General features: G+C 39.0%; 1 protein-coding gene across 2 annotated transcripts in view; it reads left to right on the top strand.

The window, feature by feature from the left end:
* The window catches only part of LOC109925951 (ERC protein 2), a 591163-nt gene that overhangs the window by 93185 nt on the left and 480581 nt on the right, over window positions 1–17397 (top strand). The gene's annotated exons all lie outside the window — the stretch shown is intronic.

Here is a 17397-nt window from a genome sequence, read left to right as displayed (position 1 = left end):
GTATTTCTAATTCAAAGGAGCATGGAGTAATGATAAGGTGCCTATTTTGTATTTTAACACCAGAGCACTTTACAACGGTTAAATGCCTGTTTTAGATGATTCTTTCCCTGTTGTTGCTGGCATTTCAGGTCAGCGCTGAATGCTTGCTCAGTCAGAGGAGCTGACCATGTGGCTCGCTCTTAATTTCTCTATCGCTACGGACTGAGCAATAAAACTTTCCAGTGAGAACACGAAGCCAAGAACAGATCTTCCCCGGAAAAGTTCCAGAAGAGGCCACTATAAAAGATTTAAAAATGTGAATGAAGCTGATGATTCCAGAAAAGAAGTTTCATTTAAAAAAAATTATTGATGAGCCAAGGATTATAAGTATCCCTATTCGGGTCCAGAACTAGATCAAAATTACATGATTGTCTTTAAAAAGAGTCCTGTATTTGTAGATTTCAATATGTTTGGCGAATTTAATTTGAAAAATTCCAACTTAATATCACGAATGAAAGGACAAATTCGCATTCACAAGTTGCGTTGGATTGCGCCAATTCCACCTGTTTCCAGGATGAGACTATCAGATAAAGGAGCAGAATTAGACATGCTGCCCATTGAGTCTGCTCCACCATTTGATCATGGTTGATATCTTAATGAAGAATAACAAAACCGATGGGTAATAGTTTTGAAATTTCAAAACACTTAAGGCAGTGCTGTTGGTGGCACTTTATTGTCCATCTGTTTGTGGAAAGTGTCAATGCAAAGAAGTTCTAGTAAGAAAGGGCTAAGTTTAATTGAAGTTCATCCTGAGCAACACAGGACTTTGTTACTCCATGGGTAAAAATTAACTGTTCCAGTTTGATGAAAGGCCCCTTTTGGTCTGTCCAAAACTTGCAGGCCTTCCATTTTAAGGAGTTGTCCTTAACCATATGTTGTGGACTGGTATATTTTAAGGTGCAGGGCTACACTTTTCAGGGATGCACCAAAGTTCAGGGCACCTGCTGCACTGTACAATGGGGAAGGTTGCTGCTTTGAGATTTTCAGCCATAATCTTTCATCCTGAGGGGCTTCACAGTATAATACAAGGCATCCCAGATTTACCAACATCTGAGGTACAAATGCAATCTGTACGGGAATGTAATTTTAAATACTGTACCCACCGACCCATGAACATTTCCTGTACTTAAGAATGGTTTCTTTATATTGTCACTTGCCAATAGACTAAGAAGGGTCTAGGTCTGAAACGTCAGCTTTCCTGCTCCTCTGATGCTGCTTGGCCTGCTGTGTTCATCCAGCTCTACATCTTGTTATCTCAGACTCCAGAATGGAACCTGTTTGATCCCAGAGATTATCTGTACCCAGCCAGCTGTGTACTTTACAAAGAAAATATGTTGTAAATCAAGAGTAGTGAAAATGTATTCAGTCACATCCAGAATTGAACAATTTCTATAATTGTCAACTTGAAATGTTATTTTTCTTGGTCTATAAGCCTTGCTATTTACAAAATACATTCTATGTAAGGCAGTTTCAATTTTGTATAGTGAAACGTGTTGTATTGGGACAAAGTTTAGAATTTGTTACAAATGCTGTAATGGTCAAGTCAAATGTTTTGCAATGTTTTGCAATGTTTTTGTTTCAAAGTTTTATTAATGAGGCATACCTTGTGAAAAAAAAATTGTCATCTTGAGTAAATGAGTGAAAAATTATTTGAGAGAAATCTTAACTTACACCTGATTTCAGCTGTTCCTACCTCTCTCTCTCACTCTGTGTCTGTCTCTCTCTCCCTCTCTCTCTCACTCTGTGTCTGTCTCTCTCCCTCTCTCTCTCTCTCTCTCTCTCTCTCTCTGTGTCTCTCTGTGTCTCTATGTCTCTCTGTGTCTGTGTGTGCTTCCCATCCATTGCTTCCAAATGCAAGTGCACGTGCACACGAGAGCCACGGAAAAATACCAACTGTCAGTTCATTGAAGAAAACCCTTTTATATCTAGGTCGCAATAGGGGGTTGGTGAAATGGCAAAAACAATATTTTCCACCACTTGAGATCACTGCAATAATTTCTTATTAATAACCATCAGCTACTACTTTGTTTTCTGACCAATGTGTTGTATTTCTGTTCTTCTAAAGTTCATTTTTTTCCTTAATTGGTCTACGATCATTCAGCTTCATGTTTTCTTCATTCTTGACAAGAAGTATTCTTTATACCAAAAGCCTTGCCCGTTTTCCTGTTGGCACTGGGAGATAATTACGGGCCATGTCATAAATTATCATTAATAAATGACTGACTTTTCCTGTTTTCTTTAAAAAGGGCCATCAGTGTATCTGATAATTCATTTTGACCCAGGTTAAGATATTTGGAGATAGTATGTCATAAGTTTTAAAGCCTGTGGCATTGGATTTGAGGGTGAATGCTAGCCAGGATAGTGGGCTCATTTCTTTTCATTCTCCATATATTGTCGGAGAATGACAAAATGCTAAAATTTAGCAGAATGAAGACATTGCATGATATTTCAGCACCGGCTACAAGGACAGATCTGCCAAACTTACAATCAGGGAATCTGTCATGTTTGACTAATACTATTTTGCAAATGTGTAGTCCTACAAGCTTGGTGCATGATTCAGTAAAGTTCTAGATGAAGCTCACAACTTGACATTTGGGCACCTGCTTGTGTTTTGGGCTTGTTGTCCCCTAGGCTAAAACAGTGAAGAGTACATCTTATTATTCATTTAGCTTTACATTGCTTGGTTTAATAGCTGACCTGTGGTTTTAGTTCCTTAAGAAATGAATAATTGTCATGCCTTAGGAAAAAGCTCTGTAGATTAAAATGGAATTACTAAGCCTGACAGGCATTTACTAGTGGAGTTGGTGATGCAATTTCAGTTTGTAAGAAGGAAGATGAAATGAAGCAATAATCTGTTGTTCTAAATTTAAAAAAAAAATGGCAGGCTATTTTAGTATTGAAGTGAAGATGAGTTTTGAGAACTGCATTATTTGGTTTTTCTATAATGAGAGCTTGTAAGTTACTAATTCAGCCTATGGAACCTGTGTCAGCATGAAAGTGTTTTTCTAAGAGAGGATCTTTTAACTTTCGTGAACTCATTGGTTCAAATGGCATGTTGATCAGTTTTGATAAAACTGTTAACTTACAAATTTTTGGGGACAAATTTCACATGTTTACAAGAGAAATGACACCAGGTGGTAAACTTAATGAAACAAGCAAAAAAAAAATTGAGCAACTGAAGAGGGATCATTATTCTGAAGCATGGCATTATTCACACTAAGTAAGTAATATAATGTTTAATAACTTCAGTCAACAATAACAGAATAAGCTATGTCATAATTAGTAACCACAAACAGTCTATTCATCCAAGTCATTGGACATTGATTGTAGATAGCTGAGGACCCTGTATGGATCTAGCATTCGACTTGTTCTAATTTACAAACACAAAAATGGCTTATTTCTGCCTATTTTGTTTCCTATTAATTAACCAATCCTCTACCCATGCTAATAAATTGTACCGTGGGCTTTTATTTTGTGTGGTACCCTTTGTATGGCACTTGATCAAATGCCTTTTAAGTTCCAGGTTTCCCCTAACCAGATTACTTGTTACTTCCTCAAGGAATCCCAATAAATTAGTCAAACATTATTTCCTTTGCATAAAACCATGTTAACTCAGCCTGATTGCATTGAAGTTTTCTAAGTGCTCTGCTATAAACCACCTTAATAAATTTTAGCAATTTCTCTTTCTGATGTTATGCTAACTAGCTTGTACTTCTGTGCTTTCTGTATCTTTCCTTTTCTTGAATAGAGGGGTTGCATTTGCTGTCTTGATCTGGTGGAATGCGTCAAGAAGCTAGGGAACCTTGGAAAATCAAAACTAATGCATCAACTATTTGCTAATTTAAAATATTATTGGATGAAGATATTAGGCTGGGGGCCTTGTCATCTTTTAGTTCCAGTAATTTTCTCAGTACCCTTTCTGTGCTAATTGGTATTGTTTTAAGTTTGTTTCAACTCTTAATGCATAGTTATTTCTGTGTTGTCTGTATGCTGTACACAGAAAATAGGCACAAAATAGCTGCTCAGTTTACCTGCCATTTCCATGTATTCCACATTCTTAGTCACCTGTGGACTAATGCTCACTTTATTTGTTTTCCCTTTTTAAATACTTATTAAAACTCTTTTTTTTTTCCAAAAGAGAAGTTCTAGAATTTTTAAGTCATTCTTTGCCATTTTTATACTCTGCCCAGTCTTCTGATGAGCCAGTGCTTTTCACAGAATTTCTGCTTTTAACTTCCAGTTGACATTACTAAATTCCTTAGTTATGCTTGGTAGTCCATCCTTCCCCTAGAATCTTTCTTTTTTGCTGGAATGAAACTTAGCGGGTCTTCTGAAATATCTCTTTAAATGTCTGCCGTAATACTTCTCGTTACCTGCCCATTAACCTGATTTCTCAGTTCTGTTGTCTTATACTCATCGTTGCCCTCAATTAAGCTTAAAACTGCCTTAGACCTGCTCCTGTCACTCCACAAACTGAATGTGAAATTTTACCATGCTGTGATCGTTACTACCTGACTTGACTATGAAGTTATTAACTAATCCTGTCGCACTGCACGTTGTAGCTCTGGAATGACCTGCATTTGGTTCTAGAATGTGCTGTGGCACTAGACCGACCTCAAAACTGTTAATGAACTCCTCACCTAGGCTATCTTTGTCAATCTGATATGTTCAAACAATATGTAGATTAAAATCACTCCGGGTTACCACCGTCTCTTAAGCCACCATTATTTCTTCCTGTGTAGGGTTACTCAGGTTACTAGTAGTTTGCTGTAAACTATTCCCAGAAATGACTTCCTGTGTTTAAATATTTCTTGTCCATACTCATGGATTTTATATCTTGGGTCTTTAGAACTAAAGTCATCATTCTCATTCTAGTTATATGATTACACAGAACAGTGATCCTAGCGTGGTTCGAGTGAAAACCTGTCCATATGTTATAGCTCCCACTTCCCTATTGCTGGTATCAGAGACCCTTGAGCCACATGTTTAAATTTTTAATTTTCTTCATTCTCAACCTTTGCTTGTGGCCGAAATAGTAATCCAGAGATCTAAGAGCTTTGAGGTGCTACTTTTTAATTTTGTTGGTTCTATTCCCTCTGCCTCAATCTGTTAGCCAATTATAATGGCTGAGGCCACTATGCTTCCACTTGCTTAAGCCTGCCTCACTCGTAGTGCTACCATCCTGTTCTGAATCACTGATCAAATTGGAAATCACAATCTTAAGGTGTCTGACTGCCTCCTGGGACAGTGACCAAGTATCTCTTCCTCTCCCTGATGCATTGCAATGTATCCAGTTTGGCTTCAAGTTCAATGACTTTCAGCCGAAGTTGCTCAAAATGACAACAGTCACCGCAAATATGTTCGCAGTGAGTCGCACTGGAGTCCTCCAGTGCTTACATTTTGCATTCACAATAAAACACCTGCTCTGTCGTCTTTTAATTTGTGTTAATTTATTTTTAAGTTATAATTAAACCCTCCTATTCCCAATAAGCCTTGCAACTGCTAGTGAACCTTAGCAATAAAAGCTTCAAGTTGTGAATAAGTTGCACAAGTTTTGAAAGATAAGAGCAAAGTTATCACAAACCAAATCTTTGTGAAGGAACCATTCCTTTAGATCACCCATGCTAAGGCAGTTTCTATCTTTTGGAAATATCTTACAAATAAGGAAAGTATTAATATTTTTCTAAGAAATTAATTTTGTTACATCTAGCAATGCCATTGATAACCATCCCAGTCCCCATTACTTTGAACATCTTGAGAGAATAAATGATCAGTGGAAGGTTGCTGTTTCTATTTTGTGATTTACATGCAATATAGTGTCGAAAATCCCAATTACAGGATTAGCTTATACAGATGCTAAACATATTTGGGGGCCAGTGTACCGAAGACTCATCGCTGATGATCCCATCCAGTTCTAACATCTGGATTGTATAGATACCAGGTCTACTATTCACAGTACTAACTATGTGCTTTCCTTGAGACCTGACTTCTTAGAATTGGCAGGACTTTTGTCAAAGGCCAGGTTGTTCCGCTGCTGGTACTCAAAATAAGACATGGCCCCATATGGGTGCTTGGTGGTGAGTCCCTTGGTGGATCTTGCTGGTGGTGACTTCACAACAAATTAGAACACAACAGTGCCAAGTTTGTCTATGAGAATGGTATGGGAATATCATTTAACATTCAGTTTATTCTGACTTCAGTTTTTCCCCACCTTACTCATCCAGCAGTCGGTCTTTCCCATCTCCTACAATTTTCTGCACTGCTCTCCCTTTGCTGTTTTTTTCATTCTCATAACATTTGTAACAATTGGCTCGTAGTATTTTTAAAGATATTAGTGCATCTTGGTTTTGACGTACTCATAGCTATTATGTAAATATGACCATCACACTTTAAGCAGCGAAACAAGCAAACAAAATCAAAAATGCAGAAGGTTACCTAACTGGAAAAAATATTTTATGCCTTTTGAAACAATGTTTCTTCCATAGTATCCTGAGTGAATGCCTGACACTTTTTTTTGTTTGTTTTAACTAAGATTGTGTTTTTGATTATTTATTTGCCAAAAACTAAGACAATCTGAAACACAAAATATTACACGGAAGAGAACTGCTCCTTGTCCTCTTCCAATTGAGATTTTTTTGGCTTTAAGTAAGAAACCTAAATTTCAAAAGGCACGGCATGTTTCTATCCAGTGGGTAACTCTCCCTACTGCTGTCTGGAAAGATTTGAATATTGCAATATCTGCTTTTCTTTGCTAGGGTTGGGACAATCTGTCAAATATTATAGTGACGTCCCCTCAAAATAGAACGTAGGTGAACTCCATTGAATTGACGGAATGAAAGTGAGAAAACACCATTGCGGAAGAGTGTTTAATATTGGCAACTCAAAACTTTCAGCGTAGTGACAACGTATCAAAGCTCTTGGCCTTCCGTTATTATGCACTCGTTTCCACTTTTGTTGTTTCCACTTTTGTTGATTAAAAGCAAGAAAGTATCAATATTCATTACATTCTAGCAATAAAAAGGAATTATTTTGAACTGTTTACCTCTATCCAGATTTGATGCTTATTTGCATCAAGATATTTAGTTTGGGAAACTTGTCCCACTAGCCTGCATTTGGGACTAAGTTTAGTTTGGGAAACTTGGTCAGCATGGATGAGTTGGACCAAAGGATATACTTCTGTGCTGTATGACTCTGTCACCTGCAATAGTATTGCAATTGAATTATGGATTTCTGAATCGCAGAGAATTGTGGAGGTTCCATTTACTGCTTCCCACACAATTATGACATACTTAACCCAGTGCTACCTTACCGGTACTTGTTTGAGGATGCACTTTGTTGACTGTATCTGAGCTGGGATTGGTGTACTCAGAAGTACGATCATGGTGTCTTTGAGGTCTCTTCTTGACAGCTTTTTGCCTACTGGTTTGGGAACCCATTTTTTTAAACTTGGAAATGGAGAGTTGAGAAAAGATTGAGACCTAACCTGGAGAGCAGAAGTTATGGCAGTGGTCAGATGAACTGGAATACACAGCACATTGCAGTACATCTGTTCACTGTCTGACAGGAATATGTGTCCCACCTTCCCTGACAAGGCCATGATTAGCAATGCTGACAATCTTGTGCTTCCTGTTCCTTAGTGATGTGCAAGAAGGGAATCCATCCTCCAGACAGAGCTCTTTCATAGGTAGTGTGAACCTGCCTCCAGCAAGGACAATACATACACAGGCTGCTGGCCCAATGGCCAATGACAGCAGTGTATTTCATAAACTGATATCTGTGCTGGCAAGTCCTCGATATCACCAATGGCTCAGAGCCTTGCAGAAAGATCAGTAAGTACCCTCGAGATACGGTCCTCTTATGTTAGCAGCATCGTGTGCCAACAAGCCCCTTGGATGGCATCTTTGGAGAACGAATACACAGATCCCTGTTCTGAGTATCTGAAGTTGCACTCGCTTGACCAGAGTGAATAAGAGCATTGAACAACTTCCTGCACTGGAAAAACGCTCTGTTTGCTTATGGTCTCTGTCACCTTGACCCAGGAATGCTTGGTCTATGAGCTTTGCCTTGTCTTGCCACCTGAGGGGAAGAGTACTTTTCCTTCTCTTTAATCCCCTTTAGAGTCTGTGAGCCTTTGACAAAACAATGGTCGCCTTGCACTGGTTTCCAGCTCCCCTCTACTGTACCAGCAAGTCCATCTCTGAAACACTGCCATATTGTGACTCTGTTCTGGCCCTCTTATTTGTCATCCACTACCCCCGTCCTCACCCAGTTCTACTTCGCTTCTCTTCCACTTGGTGTTTTGTGCCTGAATACTTTGGAAGTGTTAGCTTTCTATCTGCAGATAATGTGATTTTTATTTCCTTCTACCCCGTGCAGCTACATGCTAGCAGTTATACAAAGTTATTATGCAATAGAGTTTGCTATAAGGGTAATGGCAAGGTCAATGATACTTCCATTGCTTATGCATAAACAATGGAACAAATTGAGACCAGGAGCAGAAATGTAATTAATTACGAAAGTCTAAAACATACTTTCTGAGATGTACTACTCCACCTGTGGCTCAGAAAAGACATTTAAGCTGTCTTCCCAGTGTTGATCAACATAGAATGTCTACAAGTTACTGTGTAGACACAAACTAAATTTTCTGTAGATATTTATGGTTGACTTATTGGGCCTGGATGCCTTTAGTCTCTCTTATAGTTTGTTCCTTGACTATATTCCTTTCCCTGTCCTTTGTCTAAGACTGAACTGGACCATTCTCAATGTTGGTGGCTGACTTCGTTCCAAGATTAGCACATTTCTGCGTACTTCCCTCTCCGTAATGCTGTCCAGCAGTTTTCACATTGTAGTACAAATACCCTCTTAAATTTGGAAATTAACTATGAGTAGTGTGGAGTCTCATTTCTTCAGGATTTGAAATTTTCAGGAAATTTCAAAGGTGAATTATTATGAACATCTACTTCATGGCTCATGTACTTTGGACTATAATTTTTAGATTGAGCAATATAATAATATAGATTTAAGAAAGAACAGAATAGGGACATATTGACATAGTGGTAATGTCACTAGGTTGTCATCCAAAGGCCCACGCTAACACTCAGGGAATATGTGTTCAAATACTACCATGTTAGCTAGTGGAATTTAAATTAATAAGTCTCGAACGAGAATAAAAGCTAGTCTCAGTAATTGTGATCATGCAGCTATTAAAAGTTATTAAAAATGCTGTCTAGTTAACTTACATCCTTTTGGGAAAGAAATCTGCCATCTTTGACTGATCTGGCTTACATATGACAGTAAAATTACCCACAGTAATGTGGTAACTCTTAACTGCCCTCGGAAATGATCTAATAAGCCACTGAGTTCAAAAGCTGTTCCGGATCTGCAACATCTCCTAGGTAGGCTTAATTGGCTCCAGTTGCAGATATCTGCAGAGCTTACGTAATGGTAGCCCAGGGAGTTGATGTTTTGGATCTGAGATTTAAAATGTTTTTTTTGTTTAAAGCATTCAGAAGCCCTGAAAGTTTATAGAACTTTGTCTTCTTTACTCTTACGAAGTATCTTTGTAAATAAGGGATAATTACCCCAAAGGTTAGTTTGAGGTCATCCCAGAGGAGATCACAACATTAAGGCGATCGGTGAAATTTGGGGAAACGGATTTCAGTGAGTCTGGGTGAGAGAGCTTTTAGTTTGTTTGCACCTTGCTGAGAGAACACGGCCAAAGTAAATGACAGTTATTTAGAAGTTCGTTAAATGAAAGTTAGATCTGCACTGTAAAAGAATAAAATGATAACGTCATAATGACTGCTTGGTAGTTGGGTAAAGCTTAACCCAGTTTGAATCTTGAGAATAAGAAACTGGAAGATGGCCTAGTTTGAAGCTACAGTGGATTTCAGGTTTTTATTGTGAAAGAAAGTCGTCAGCTGAATTAACTTGGAAGTGTTGAAAAAGAAACTAGTACAAGGACAAAGACTTCCTCTGTCAGAGCACGTAAATGAAAGTTTGATATCTTGTGTAGTAGGAGCTGAGATGAATTCTCTAGAGACCTGTGTTGTACATACAGTGGTTCCAGCATTATCAGCTTGCACCTCCAGCAACTGTGTGGCCAAACATTCTTGGTTTAACTGACAACAGATGCTACAGAAGTTACCTTTCTTTAAAAACTGCTTGGTCACGACAGCAGGTTAAGGTGTATAAATATTGAATATTCAATGAACAGCAATTGACTTTGACAATTTGAGATAAATCATTTTTATCATGAGTGAAACAAGTGTGTTGTTAAGTTCTTAACTTTCTTTTCATGTGTTGTTTTCTGCTTAATTTCTGGATTTGGTTATTTTAAGGGTTATAGAATCATAGCGCTGTACAGTGTGGAAACAGACCCTTTGATCTGACTCGTCCATGCCAACCAGATACTCGAAATTAATCTAGTCCCATTTGCCAGCATTTGGCCCTTAACCGTCTAAACCCTGCTTATTCATATACCCATCCAGATACCTTTTTCAAATGTTGTAAGTGATCCAGCCTCCACCACTTCCTGTGGCAGCTCATTCCATACACGCATCACCCTCTGTGTGAGAAAGTTGCCCCTTAGGTCTCTTTCTAAATCTTTCCCCTCACACCTTAAACCTATGCCGTCTAGTTTTGGACTCCCCTACTCTCCCCTATTCTCATCTATGCCTGTCATGATTTTATAAACTTTTATAAGGTCACTCCTCAGCCTCTAATGCTCCAGGGTGAATAGCCCTAGTGTATTCAACTTTTCGCTATAGCTCAAATCCTCTAATCCTGGCAACATCCTTGTTAATATTTTCTGAACTCTTTCAAGTTTCACAATATCCTTCCTATAGCAGGGAGACCAGAATTGAACGCAGTATTCCAAAAGTGGCCTAATCAATGTCCTGCACAGCCACAACATGACCACCCAACTTCCATACTCAATACAGTAACCAATAAGGGTAAGCATACAAAACGCCGCCTTCACTATCTTGTCTACCTGCGACTCCACTTTCAAGTAATGATAAACTTGTACTCCAAAGTCTCTTTGTTCAGCAGCTCTCTCCAGGACCTTACTATTTGCCTTTCTAAAATGCAGCACCTCACATTTATCTAAATGAAACACCATCTGCCACTCCTCAGCCCATTAGCTCATCTGGTCATGGTCCCATTGTACTCTGAGGTAACCTCCTTCACTGTCCACTACACCACCAAATTTGGTATCGTCTGCATACTTACAGACCATACCTCCTATGTTCACATCCAAATTGTTTATATAAAATGACAAAAAGCAGTGGACCCAGCACCGATCTTTGTGGCCACTATTGGTCACAGGTCTCCAGTCTGAAAAGCACCCTTCTGCCATGATCCTCTGTCTCCTACCTTCGAGCCAGTTCTGTATCCAAATGGCTAGTTCTCCCTGTATTCCATGTGACTTAACCTTTGCTAACCAGTCTACCATGTGGAACTTTGTTAAATGCCTTACTGAAGGCTGTATAGGTCGTATCCACCACTCCGCCTTCATCAATCCTCTTTGTTACTTCTTCACGAAACTCAATTAAGTTAGTGAGACGTGATTTCCCACGCGCAAAGCCTATCGCTAATCCCTAATCGGCCCTTGCCTTTCCAAATACATGTAAATCCTGTCCCTCTAGATCCCTTCCAACAACTTGCCCAGCACCAATGTCAAGCTCACCAGTTTATAGTTCCCTCGCTTTTCTTTACCACATTTCTTAAATAGTGGCACCATGTTAGCCAACTGCCAGTCCTCTGGCACCTCTCCTGTGGCTATCAATGACACAAATATCTCAGCATGGGTATGAGCAATCACTTCGTTAGCTTCCCACAGACTTCTAGGATACACCTGATCAGGTCCTGGGGATTTATCCACCTTTATGCGTTTTAAGACATCCAACAACACCTCCTCTGCATATGGACATTTTTCAAGAAGTCGCCATTTATTTTCCCAAGTTCGCTCGCTTCCATATCCTTCTCCACTGTAAACGCTGATGCAAAATACTCATTTAGTATCTCCCCCATCACCTGCAGTTCCACACATAAGTAGCCTTGCTGATCTTTAAGTGGCCCTATTCTATCCCAGTTACCCTTTTGTCCTTAATGTATTTGTAGAATCTCTTTGGATTCTCTTTCACCCTATTTGCCAAAGCTATCTCATGTCCCCCTTTTTTGCCCTCCTGATTTCCCTCTTAAGTATACTACTTCTGCCTTTATACTCTTCTGGGGATTCACTCAACCTCTGCTATCTGTTAATACAAGAAGAAATAAAAAGTTTTTCTTGAATAAATAATTAGAAATGTCAGTTTTTTTTTTAAAGAAAATACCGTCTTGATAATAAATGTGGGGTTGAAAAATTATCTTGCAAAACTAAGTCGGAACGTATTATAACAGTCATGTGAGAGTAGACCAAATTGCTTTAGTTTTGTAATTTTATTTTCAGTTCATGTACATAACCGTAATACATTTTGATTTTGGCTGTTTTACAGAATTGAAGCGTGCTATATGACCCTTGAGTGCTGTATTGTTCTTGTATTTTGCAACGAGCAGAATACAGTAACTCAAAAGCCTTATTTGAAACTGTGATGTATGCTTGTAGGAATATATGCTTGGTTTTGTCATTGGTGGCCCATGACTTCTGTCTTCGTTGATGAGGAATTTACAAGTTGGCAACTGGGTTGATACACACTTCTAGTTTGCTATTTACATTTCTAATAGGCAATGTTTTCTTTTAAAAACAAATACTTTTTCTCCCATTTGTATAGAAATACTTCTGACATTTGCATCAGCCACATCTGTTGAATAGATGTTTATTTGTAAGTATTGTTTGGCTTTTGCTATCATGACTTTTGTTTCAGCCAAAGTTCCCTCAGAAAAAAAATTGTAGTTCTGAAGATTCTGAACTCCCCAGTAAAGGGTTCATTTTAAGAGCTCAAGGACAAAGCGATCAATGGTTATCTTGTGTTGAATAACATTTGGTTACGAAGATACTCCATTGAGATTTCCCTCTTTTTTTTAAACAGTAATATTTAATAATATTTTTTATGTTACAGCTAGTATCAGATTTCTTAGGCACTTTCTTGAAAATAAAAATCACTTTTAGGATGTAGACATTACTGGAAAGATCAAAATATTTTGCTCATTCCAGATTGCACTTGAGAAAGTGGGGGTGGGTCTTGCACTACTGCAGTCTACTGGGTGAAGGTGCCTTCACAGTATTGTTGGGTAGGAAATTGCAGAAATTCAGCACAGCAAGATGCTGTGTCCAATGGAGTTAGGATATTGAGAGACTTAATGAGAAGTTGGAAGTGATCATCCTCCAATGCACAATTGTTTTTGTTTGACTGTAATCTGTCATTAATTTACCTGTCTTGCTGCACAGGAGCAGTTTTGATTGCTAATTCATACCATGACCCTAATGTGTTCGTTATAATCCTATGGCAGTATATGAACTGTTACTTTTTGCAAACTGAAATCCCATTCTGATTAGGGTTGCTGACTATAGAAAATAATCAGTATTATGAAACATATAACAGCAGATGATGCGTTTAGTTCAGTATGTTTTATGGTGATTTACAAGGGCAATATTGACACCGAGATCTTGGATGGGAGAGTTTGCGAATCCAGCTGCACATGAGCAATGAGGAATGACTCTTTGCCCCTATTTGTATGCATGATCAAATTTACAGTCCAAACGTTTGTTCAAGTGCACGAGTTCTCAATGTTGCTGGAAAATACTGAATTTTTTTTTCTGATCTCCGGTATCTGAAGAATTTTGCTTTTATTGTCAGAAATACAGCCATCAAGTGGGAGGGTGGGAATCGTATCCTGAAGCTCTTAATCAGTTGAAGGGAATAATAATATTCTACCCTGTTGCAAGAGTGCTCCTTAAAACATCAAAACTACTTTCTCTTTCTCTTGTCCCACCCCAACCCTTTGAATGTTTATCAATGTTGATACTTCATTGCTGTTGTGAGGGTCTGCTGAGTTGTCAGACAAGTTTCAATACCAAAACACTACCTGATCTTTGGATTGGACTAGAAACATTACATGTGCTGAGATAACAAGGTGCAGAGCTGGATGAACACAGCAGGCCAAGCAGCATCATAGGAGCAGTAAGGCTGACGTTTCGGGCCTAGACCCTTTTTTTTCTAGGGAAGTTCTTCCTGGATAGAAATAAAACCACTAGATAATCCATATGTGCTCACAAGGGAAGGTCTTGGCAAATCTAAATTTGTGGTTTTCTTCGAAAGTTTTGCAAAGTAGTGGATATACTATGTTTGTGTTTCACCAAGGCATTTAATTCAGGACCTCTGATTGCTACTGCTGCTGCCAAAAATAATATCGCTGGAAATATTATTCAATGGGTATACATGCTAATGACTATAAGAACTCCGAGGATAGTATTAAAGCCATTGTTAGTTGTGGAGGATTATAACTATGGTTCTCCAAAGGTCTGATTTGGGACCTCTCTAGTTCAATATCTTGATGAATGATCTGAATGTAGTACGAAGATGCACGGTTTCTACATTTTCACAATTGAGGAATGGAGGAAGGTCGCAGATGAAATTGAATGTACAGAAATACAAAATGCTACACATAACAGCAGTAACAAACTAAGAAAGGATGATTGCATAAGTCAAAAGAAAGTAATGTGCATAGAAATTTTAAAAAACCGAGGTGACCTGGTTGCAATAAATTGCAGCACTCCATTTTCTATTGCTGTGAATAAACAAATTGAATGTTGGAAAGTATTAGAAAATCAGTTTTGAGCCAAAACAGTGAGCTAATCCTGTCCCTTTATAAATCGTTTGTGTGGCTGTGTAGTTTGAATTTGCTGGTAGCTGCAGAACTAAAACAGTATTATTGCTGTTGCAAAGATACTGGAAAAAGTCCTAACTAGTTGAGGGGATTGAGGGATTGGATTATGAGGAACATTTACATAAATTGGTTATATATTTTACTGCAAAGTCAAATGTGGAGAGATATAATATTATGGTTTTTTGTAATATAATATAAAATAATAATGGTTGTTGTGATTCTAAAGTGAATAGATAATGTGGACCATGTTGCGCTATTTTAGCTTGACGAGAGCAATAGAACAGTAGGAGGCTGTGTATTTGAATCATACATCCCAACAGTGTGGAAACAGGCCATTTGGCCCAACAAGTCTACACTGCCCCTCCGAAGTGCATCCAACCCAGACCCATTCCCCTACCCCTGCGTTTCCCATGTCTAAGCCACCTAACCTAAACATTCCTGGGAACAATGGGCAATTTAGCACGGCCAATCCACTGACCCCGCACATCTTTGGACTGCGGGAGGAAACCGGAGCACCCGAAGAAAACCCATGCAGACACGGGGAGAATGTCCAAACTCCACACAGAAATTTGCCCGAGGCTGGAATCGAACCCTGGTCCCTGGCGCTGTGAGGCAGCAGTGCTAACCACTTAAGCTACTGTGCCGTGTGAAGGGGAGATGAATTCAGAACTAATTTGCAGAAACAGTATTTCAGTGAGTGGTCAATACATGGAACAGCTGCCTAAAGAAATGGTGGAAGCAGTTAGTTTTGTCAGTCATGATAATTGACAACATGCCCTTGGTAAGCATTCAGATAGTTCTGTAAACCGGTCCAAGGAGAAACTATTTTATCACAAAGCTGATATGAAAGAGAACTCCACTGATGAAGTGGTAATGCACAAGCATTCTTAATTTTGAATTTATTGCTGTTTTCACCTTTAGCTGCTTCAAAATCATTAAAATGCGATAGGTGGACTGTCATCACAATTAATGATGTCAATAGTTTCCGTACGTTGATTTCAATAGTCAGTGCTGCTTAAGGTTGGAAGCGGTTATTATTGTATGATATAACTTGCATTTGCATTCATCAGAAAACATTTTGGGAAACTATATATGCAAGTAATTTGATAACTGGTATGCAGAAAATATAGCATACCCTGTTGGAGCAAGTGATTTCGAGCATAAAGCCCTTGAAGAGGCTGAATAGACTGGGGCTTTTTCCCCTGGCATGTTGGAGGCTGAGGGGTGACCTTATAGAGGTTTGTAAAATCATGAGGGGTATAGAAAAGGTGAATAGCCAAAGTCATTTCCCCAGGATAGGGGGAGTCCAGAACGAGGCCAAGGATTTATGGTGAGAGGGAAAGATTTAAAAAGGACCTGAGGGGTAACTATTTCACATGTGGTAGTGTGTGTATGGAATGAGTGTTTAAAAGGCATCTGGATGGGTATATGATAGAAAAGTTTGATGGATTTGGGCCAAATGCTAGCAGGCAGGACTAAGTCAGATTGGAATGTCTGGTGGCGCAAACACGTTGGACTGGAGGATCTGTTTCCGTGCTGTGTGACTCTATGACTCTGTACGTGTGCTATCACTGTGGCTTTCTTTGCACCATGTCCAGGTCTGCTCTAGATTGATAGAGATTAATTGCTGCAGTTAGTCAACAACACTATTATTTATCTTGTAACTCTCTCTTAGGCAGTCCCTCAGGATTGAGGTTGACTTATTTTCACTGATTCATGTTCTGAAATAGCTGAGTAATCTAAAGTGTTGTCTGCAGATTCTGCCACAGTGGTGCAGGTCATACTTGAAAGGATGAATCGTGCATAGGTTTGTGTGTCCCTTCCGTTGCTGTGCGTTCCCTTCAGCACATTCCTGTGAACTTACTGTGTTCATTGCCTTTCCAAATCGGTCTTCTCTCGGTGACAAGTCAGGGCCTCCTATGAGTCAAGTATGTTTGACATCTTCAGGATGCTTTGAGGGCATCACTTGTTTGTTTCCAATATCCTGTTGCTGCGCATGAGTTCTGAATAGGTTGTTTGCTTTGTGATTCTGCTGTTGGGCATACATGTGACATGTCCTGCCCAGAGGAGCTTGGGAGAGGATGCTGCTGTTGGACCACACCATTGATACTGGATTTGGAGGGTCTTGTGAAGATACCACTCCTGGTACTTCATTGATTGCCTTCTTTGGGTCATCCAGGTCTTTGAGGTATATAGGAGCGAAGGGAATACTATTTGCTGATCCTGGTCCTCGAATATACACCTTTTTCCCTCTGAGTCCTGGGATGAACTGGCATATTGGAGACAATGAAGAAATATGTTTGTATGTCTTCATGGGGAGGTGGCTCCCAAGATATCATATGATTACCTGAATGTCAAAAGGCAAGTTAGATGGGGTTATAAGCCCTTTAGATACTTGTAACTTTTGAAAAGAATTCTGAATTCCGAGTGACTGTCTGAAATAACTGTGTACAACATTTCACATTTTTAAGACATCTTTAACAATTTGAAGTTGATATTGACTAAATGTTACCTACCAAACTACTATAG

Source organism: Rhincodon typus, chromosome 16 (assembly GCF_021869965.1).
Source record: "Rhincodon typus isolate 14 chromosome 16, sRhiTyp1.1, whole genome shotgun sequence".
NCBI lineage: Eukaryota > Metazoa > Chordata > Chondrichthyes > Orectolobiformes > Rhincodontidae > Rhincodon > Rhincodon typus.
The sequence above is the reverse complement of the archived record's forward strand: the minus strand, read 5'-3'. Positions and strand labels throughout refer to the sequence as shown.